We start from the raw sequence: 7,109 nt of genomic DNA, 5'->3' as shown, positions 1-7,109 counted from the left end.
AAATACTGCACAGACTTTTTTAATGACCTCAGTGAACTGCTGTCTGTGATCTGTGTTGATTTTGACTGTGTAATTATTGCTGGGGATTTTAACATTCATGTGGACAACCCTCAGGACAAAGGGACTAAAGACCTGAGTAACACTCTGGGCAACTTTGGGCCGACTCAGCATGTAACAGAGGCCACACATAATAGAGGACACACTCTTGACCTACTGATCTCCAAAGGCCTGAGCATTTCAAAGGTTACTGTGTCTGATGTGGGCCTGTCTGATCATTACTGTGTTTTCTTTGAAAGTAAAATCTCAGCCCACACAAATATATCAACAACAGTGATCACAAAACGGTGTATAACTGAACACAGTAGTGCAATTTCTAACCAGGTCTTCCCATTAACACCTGACCTGCCCAGAGGGTCAGTCAATGAGCTCGTCAATAGCTTCAATGCTAACATGTTAAATGTAATGGACACTATTGCTCCCATTAAGATGAAGGTTATCTCTGGAAGGAAAAAGTCTCCATGGAGAACTCCACACTGGTGAAAAATGAAAAAAGAGAGTGTAGGAAAGCTGAGCGCAGATGGAGAAAAACAAACCTCCAGGTTCATTATGGCATTTATAAAGAGAAACTTCACAATTATAATTTACAACTGAGGAATGCAAGGAGGTCCTACTTCTCTGACATCATCACTAAAAACAGCCATAATGCTCGGGTCTTATTTTCTACAGTTGACAGGCTAACAAACCCTCCTGTGTCAGTGGCAGCTGAACTTCATTCGACCATGGCCTGCAATGACTTTGCCAAATTCTTCACTGAAAAAATCCAAAAAATTAGACAAGCAATTGGTACATCAACAGCAGATCCAGGATATGTACTGTGTCCACCAAAAAACTGTTTAAACACCATGAAACAGTTTCACCCGATTAACAGCAAAGACCTGGAGGACATCTTAGGTCAACTGAACTCCTCCTCCTGCTGTTTAGATGTCCTGCCAACAAGTTTTTTCAAAAAGGTCTCAAAGACTTTGGAGTCAGACCTGTTACAGATCGTCAACTTTTCTTTATTATCAGGTGTGTTTCCAGAATCACTAAAAACTGCTGTAATCAAACCTATACTGAAAAAGGACAATCTTGACAAGACACAAATGAACAACTACAGGCCGATCTCAAATCTCCCGTTTTTAAGTAAGATCATTGAAAAAGCAGTTTCTCAACAGCTCAGTTACTTCTTAAAACAGAATAATTGCTACGATGCCTTCCAGTCAGGTTTTAGACAGAACCACAGCACTGAAACCGCTCTGACCAAAGTGTTTAATGACATATGTCTGAATACAGACAGTGGAAAAATGTCAGTCCTAGTTTTACTGGATCTCAGTGCAGCATTTGATACAGTTGACCACAACATATTACTCAAACGACTGGAGAACTGGACAGGTCTTTCAGGAACTGTACTAAACTGGTTCAAAACATACTTAGAAAACAGGAAATACTTTGTATCAATAGGTAACTTCACATCTGAGCAGACAAGTATCACATGTGGAGTTCCCCAAGGTTCCATCTTGGGACCCCTTCTGTTTAACATCTACATGCTCCCACTGGCACAGATTATAAACAACAACAAAATAAACTATCACAGCTATGCAGATGACACACAAATATATATCACAATGTCACCAGGAGACCGAGGCCCTGTACAGGCTCTTGGTAAATGCATTGAGGAAATCAATGACTGGTTGTGCCACAATTTTCTCCAGCTAAACAAAAACAAAACTGAGGTAATAGTCTTTGGCGCCAAAGAAAAACGATTACAGGTCACCAGAGAACTTCAATCTATACATCTAAAAACCACAAACCAGGCGAGAAATTTGGGTGTAGTGACGGATGCAGACCTAAACTTAGAAAAACACATTAAGACAATAACAAAGTCAGCTTACTATCACCTCAAGAATATATCAAGGATAAAAGATCTGATGTCTCAACAGGACCTGGAAAAACTAGTCCATGCATTCATCTTTAGTAGGCTTGATTACTGTAACAGCATCTTTACAGGTCTACCTAAAAAATCAGTCAGACAACTACAGCTCATTCAGAACTCTGCTGCTCGAGTCCTCACTAAGACCAAAAAAGTGGACCACATCAGTCCAGCTCTGAGGTCTTTACACTGGCTGCCTGTCCGTCAGAGGATAGACTTTAAAGTTCTGATGCTGGCCTATAAAGCTCTGAATGGTTTAGGACCAAAATACATCAATGACCTCCTGACCCAGTATGAACCATCCAGATCCCTCAGGTCATCTGGATCCGGTCTTTTATCAGTTCCCAGAGTCAGAACCAGACACGGAGAAGCTGCATTCAGCTTTTATGCTCCTTATATCTGGAACAAACTCCCAGAAAGCCTCAGATCAGCTGAAACACTCAGTTTATTTAAATCCAGGTTGAAGACTCACCTGTTCTCAGCTGCATTTGAATAAAGCACCAAATCCACACTTTAAGCTTAAATTTCAAAACTTACATTTAACTACTGATTTTATCTACTGTTCTGATTTTATCTGTTTTGATTTTATATACTGTTGTTTGTTTGTTTGTTTGTTAATTAGTTAGTTAGTTTATTTGCTTGTTTTAATCAATTTTAAATCATGCTTTTTATTTGTTCTTGTTTCTAATGTCTCTGTAAAGCACTTTGAATCACCTTGTTGTTGAATTGTGCTATACAAATAAACTTGCCTTGCCTTGCCTTGCCTATAAAAAGCTGTGCAAGGAGTTTGGATCCAAATACTTGTTGCAGGCTGCCATGGAATCTGGTGACGAAGCATTTGAGATTGCTGTTTCAGAGGTTTTAGTGTCACAGCTCCAGAAATCTTTAGTAAGGTCAAAGAATTCTGGGATGATATGGAGAGTTGTCAAGGATGGTAAACTTTCTCCAGTGCGTGAGATTCCAACACCAGAGTCCCCCAGTGAAGAAAGTAATGAACAAAAAATACCCCTGCCTTCAAGCACATCACCAGCCAGTACTCTGAAGAAGAGTACTGGCTGGTTTTCTCGTCTTTTCAACACGCTCAATAGAGCCCTGGACAGTGACATTCACAGACTTGACTATACAGTGACAAACCCACCCGTCTGGACAAACCCTGTTCTGTCATTTTTATCTTGAAAACTGATCTGAGGCTCATTTCTCAAGATCAGAATAAATGCAATGTAGGGCTTGTTAAAATACCTCTTAGAAAGTTAAGTTAACAAAGGAGATCTGGAATTTTAAAAAGACCTACAAACAATCATCTTTTCAAAAGTTGGGACATGTGCAACTATTTAAAAATAGTGCACAGATAATGATTATTGGACACATAAGCTGTAATGTTAAAAGTAATACATTGGATAATTAAAAAAAATGCTAATTTGCTTTCTTCAAAACACAAGGTAAGACAAGAGTACACTCAGCATGTGTCTGTCACTGGCCAGTTGTTAATGTCTGACTGTGTCCATCCTAAATTAGCTCAGCTTGTTTAAACTAGTGTCCAGAATACTTTTGTGATCTGAATGAATGTACCAGCTTTTTGGAAAGATGGTTCTCTTTTCCATCACCCCCAACCGGTCGCGGCAGATGGCCCCGCCCCTTCCTGAACCTGGTTCTGCCGATGGTTTCTTCCTGTTAAAAGGGAGTTTTTCCTTCCCGCTGTCGCCACGTGCTTGTTCATAGGGGATCATCTGATTGTTGGAGGGGTTTTTTGTAGGGTCTTTGCCTATGGTGCTATATCTCTATAACATCGTACTGAATTCTAAGCACCATAGTGGTTCTGTGGGTGATCATCAGAGGAAGGTTTAGGAGTATTTTGCTCCCTCAGCCACTCTCTGGGGTTCATCCTATGTTCCTGGCTTTCCTCCAGGTTCTCCTATTGGAAATTCCAAATTTATTACAAAAAACAATTGGAAAATAAAAGACAACAACAACTGAAAAATAACTTGGATCTGTTTTTTTCCTCTCTTACTATTTTTAAAGCTTTTAGGCTGCTGCATGTTTTAATTACTGTGAGAATAGGCTCTGATTTCAGTGGAGATTCAGTTTGCTCAGCATCACAAACATGCTTGTAGACGTTTTTTCACCATTTCACAATTATTCTGTTTGTTGTTAATTTAAAAAGTAAATAATAATCTAACAGTTATAGCAGTATTGTGCAAAAGTCTTGGACTACCCCATTTTCTTTTATATAGAAACATAAACACACATACATAGTTACAATGCTATTATGATACATTGTGAGACACCATTGTGATCTGACATTCCATCCTATACTATGACATTGTCTTTGGTGCTCAGCTGAACTGTCAATAGTACATGATTGAGGAATTTATATAAAAATATTTGCGTATAACTTATAAATGTTGGCACTCACAGTGGCCTAGGCATTGTTTAGTTAAAGTTTCATCTAGATTGGGTCACTTGTCTTGGAGGAACTAGGGAACATACAAACATATAAGGCTAAATATGTTTTGAGACTACAGACAGAATTTTTGGGTCGAGAATTGCTTTAAAAAGCTTTTTTAATAGTAAAAGACAACATGGTTTAGTCAAACAGTTTTGTAATGATTTAACTAAACACTAGATGGAGACAAACACAAACTGAACTTCATGCCAGACACTGGTTTTATTAAAGTAAATGAAATTTAATATCATGAAGGTTCACATTTATGTGTTAACTAAAACACGGTTTAATTAGTGTCTAAACAACCTTAAAGTTTTGCAATGAGTTTTGGAAAAGAAGACAGCAAGATGGCTAAGGGTGGCAACCTTTAATCATTTACAGAATTGGACATTTTTCAACAATTTTTCTTAATTTGAAAATAAAAATCAACCCATTATGAACAATATTTATGCCAATAAGATATAATGTACTTTATGTAACTGCCACTGAAGGGTGTCAGAGAGGAATACCTCAGGATCTTCCAAACTCCAGGGACGCGTGCCAAAGCTGTGATCAAGATGATGGTATGACAGAGCTCAGACAGCAGTTCTGATAATAAGAATGTCTAATACACCTCTTCCTGCAGACAATGTTCCCTCTAACTTTTCATGTGTCTGAGCAAACACACAAACTCCCTGAGCAGTCGATGGACCTGATGGGCCTGGGTCAGGGCTCATGCATTGTTCTTGGGTTTAATGAATATTATAATTTCTATCTGACTATGTGGATTGTTTATTGTTGTTGTTGGTGTGATCTGCTCCTGGTCCCTTGTTTCCCTGTCTCTGTGTTTGTGTGTGTGTGTTGCGGTGTGTGAGTTTTGCTGCCATACCAGGCCTGGAGAGTCTTCAGCCTTTGAGCCAGACACACCTGGTGCAATCAGCCACCTGTTGCCGATCGTCAAGGAAACACTACTCAAGAGAGGATCGGAGAGGCAGCCAGCGCGGGATTGTTAAACTAGGAACATAGTCAGTGCTCCTGCTCTAGTTACTGTGGTCGCTGAACTTCTCCTGTTGGAATGGTTAAAGTGTTTTTGTCGGCCGGTGGGTGGGACGGTACTCACTGTGGACTCTCTCGTTTCCAGGTGGATTGTGGAAACGTGTGGCGGGAGCAGCACACTGTTGTACAAAGGCACCGAGGAGGACTAAACACTTACCACAGATCATGGCACGGGGATTAAGAACGAGCGCTCAGAGAACACAGACGCTGTGGATTGTTGGCACTGTTTTATAGTTTCTTTTCATTGTAAATAAACGCACCATCTCCATTCAGAAAGTCCTGCATTTGGGTCCTACTTTCCCCGCACTGTGACAGGACCACTGTGAGCAACATCACACGTGTGCACTGTGGTCACGCCAGCATCGCATCCATCCAAGTTACATAGTTTATCAAAAGAATCAAAGTACAGCATTTACATTTCTGTTAGAATGTTTTAATTAAGTTCTTTAGCCCACTGACAATGAAAATGACAGAGGTCTTCTTCATGACCTGTAGTATGTTAATGCTATTGGAAGTATAAATATGTCATTTTAGCTGAGGCAAAACATGAACTGCCAACCGAACCAACTATAAACTCCAATTTTGAAAACACACTTAACATTTTTAATGTAAAGCTCTGACTTGTATTATGAGTATGAGCTCATGCTGTGGTCTGGGAGAGAGTCCTGTAACTCTTTGTCTGCAAAATACAGTAAGTAATGACATGATTATTTGCATTTCTACTACTCATAAAGTAGCGACAGTATTTAATGATCAATATCCATAAATGAAATTTATAAATAAATGACACTAGATGAGCACAAATCCAACTGAGAACTTAAATTTCACCTTATTTTTCCTGTGTGTCCTTCTCACTTCTCCAGTGGCTGCACTTTGTTGTTCCTGTTCTGGAGGAATTGAGACATGTGCACCTTTTTAGAGATAAAATTTTGTTCACATTAAAACTTTCACATTTTACACAGTGACATGTGTACTGTTGCACAAGCATGTGATACTGTGAAAATTCAATTAACTCTGCAGAATATATAATTACACAGTTTTTTCACCTTAATTTTCCCGTCTGCCCTTCTCACGTGGTTGTATGCGTCATCCAAGTTGATGGCCTCATCTGCTTGCAGGTTTGACTTTATGCGCATCAGCAGGTGCAAATGGTCCACTTCAAGACGATTCCTGGAATCTGTTTTCATACGATTCATTAAACCAGGGGTGTCAAACTCAAATACACAGTGGGCCAAAATTCAAAACTGGAACAAAGTCGCGGGCTAACGTTAATATTTATTGAAATATATTTATTCCTCCAGATATAAGAATGAATCTTTTCTTATGGACTCAAACACGTTTTGCTGAAAAACTGAATATGGAACAAGCAAAGCTTAATACTAAACAATATATATATTAGCTGTATAATACCAGTAGGCCAGCTCTGATAGTAATTTGGTATGGCTTCGCAGGCCAAATGTAAGTAGGCTGCGGGCCAAATTTGGCCCGCGGGCCAGAGTTTGACACCTATGCATTAAACTAAAGCCTCTTTCGCAATCTGCACTGGATGCTTGAAATGTAGCACAAATCTACAAGCTGTGAGATGTGTTTTAGCTCTTTACATTTTAGTGTTGCAGCCACCATATCTGAGAATGTGCTGATTGACCTGAGTTTAAGTTTTTG

General features: G+C 39.4%; 2 long non-coding RNA genes across 2 annotated transcripts; one reads left to right on the top strand and one right to left on the bottom strand.

Moving 5' to 3' along the window:
• Positions 1-2,739: 2,739 nt before the first annotated feature.
• LOC120734564 lies at positions 2,740-5,916 on the top strand. The gene is made up of 2 exons (XR_005696038.1): positions 2,740-5,416; positions 5,533-5,916. It is a non-coding gene; the product is annotated as an uncharacterized LOC120734564 (long non-coding RNA).
• A 60-nt stretch (positions 5,917-5,976) lies between these two features.
• LOC120734565 lies at positions 5,977-6,699 on the bottom strand. Its single transcript, XR_005696039.1, has 3 exons — positions 6,494-6,699; positions 6,276-6,358; positions 5,977-6,126 (listed from the first exon to the last, which is right to left on the bottom strand). It is a non-coding gene; the product is annotated as an uncharacterized LOC120734565 (long non-coding RNA).
• Positions 6,700-7,109: the final 410 nt, after the last annotated feature.

This window comes from Simochromis diagramma, unplaced genomic scaffold (genome assembly GCF_900408965.1).
Source record: "Simochromis diagramma unplaced genomic scaffold, fSimDia1.1 OVJJ01000571.1, whole genome shotgun sequence".
Taxonomy (NCBI): Eukaryota; Metazoa; Chordata; class Actinopteri; order Cichliformes; family Cichlidae; genus Simochromis; species Simochromis diagramma.
The sequence above is the reverse complement of the archived record's forward strand: the minus strand, read 5'-3'. Positions and strand labels throughout refer to the sequence as shown.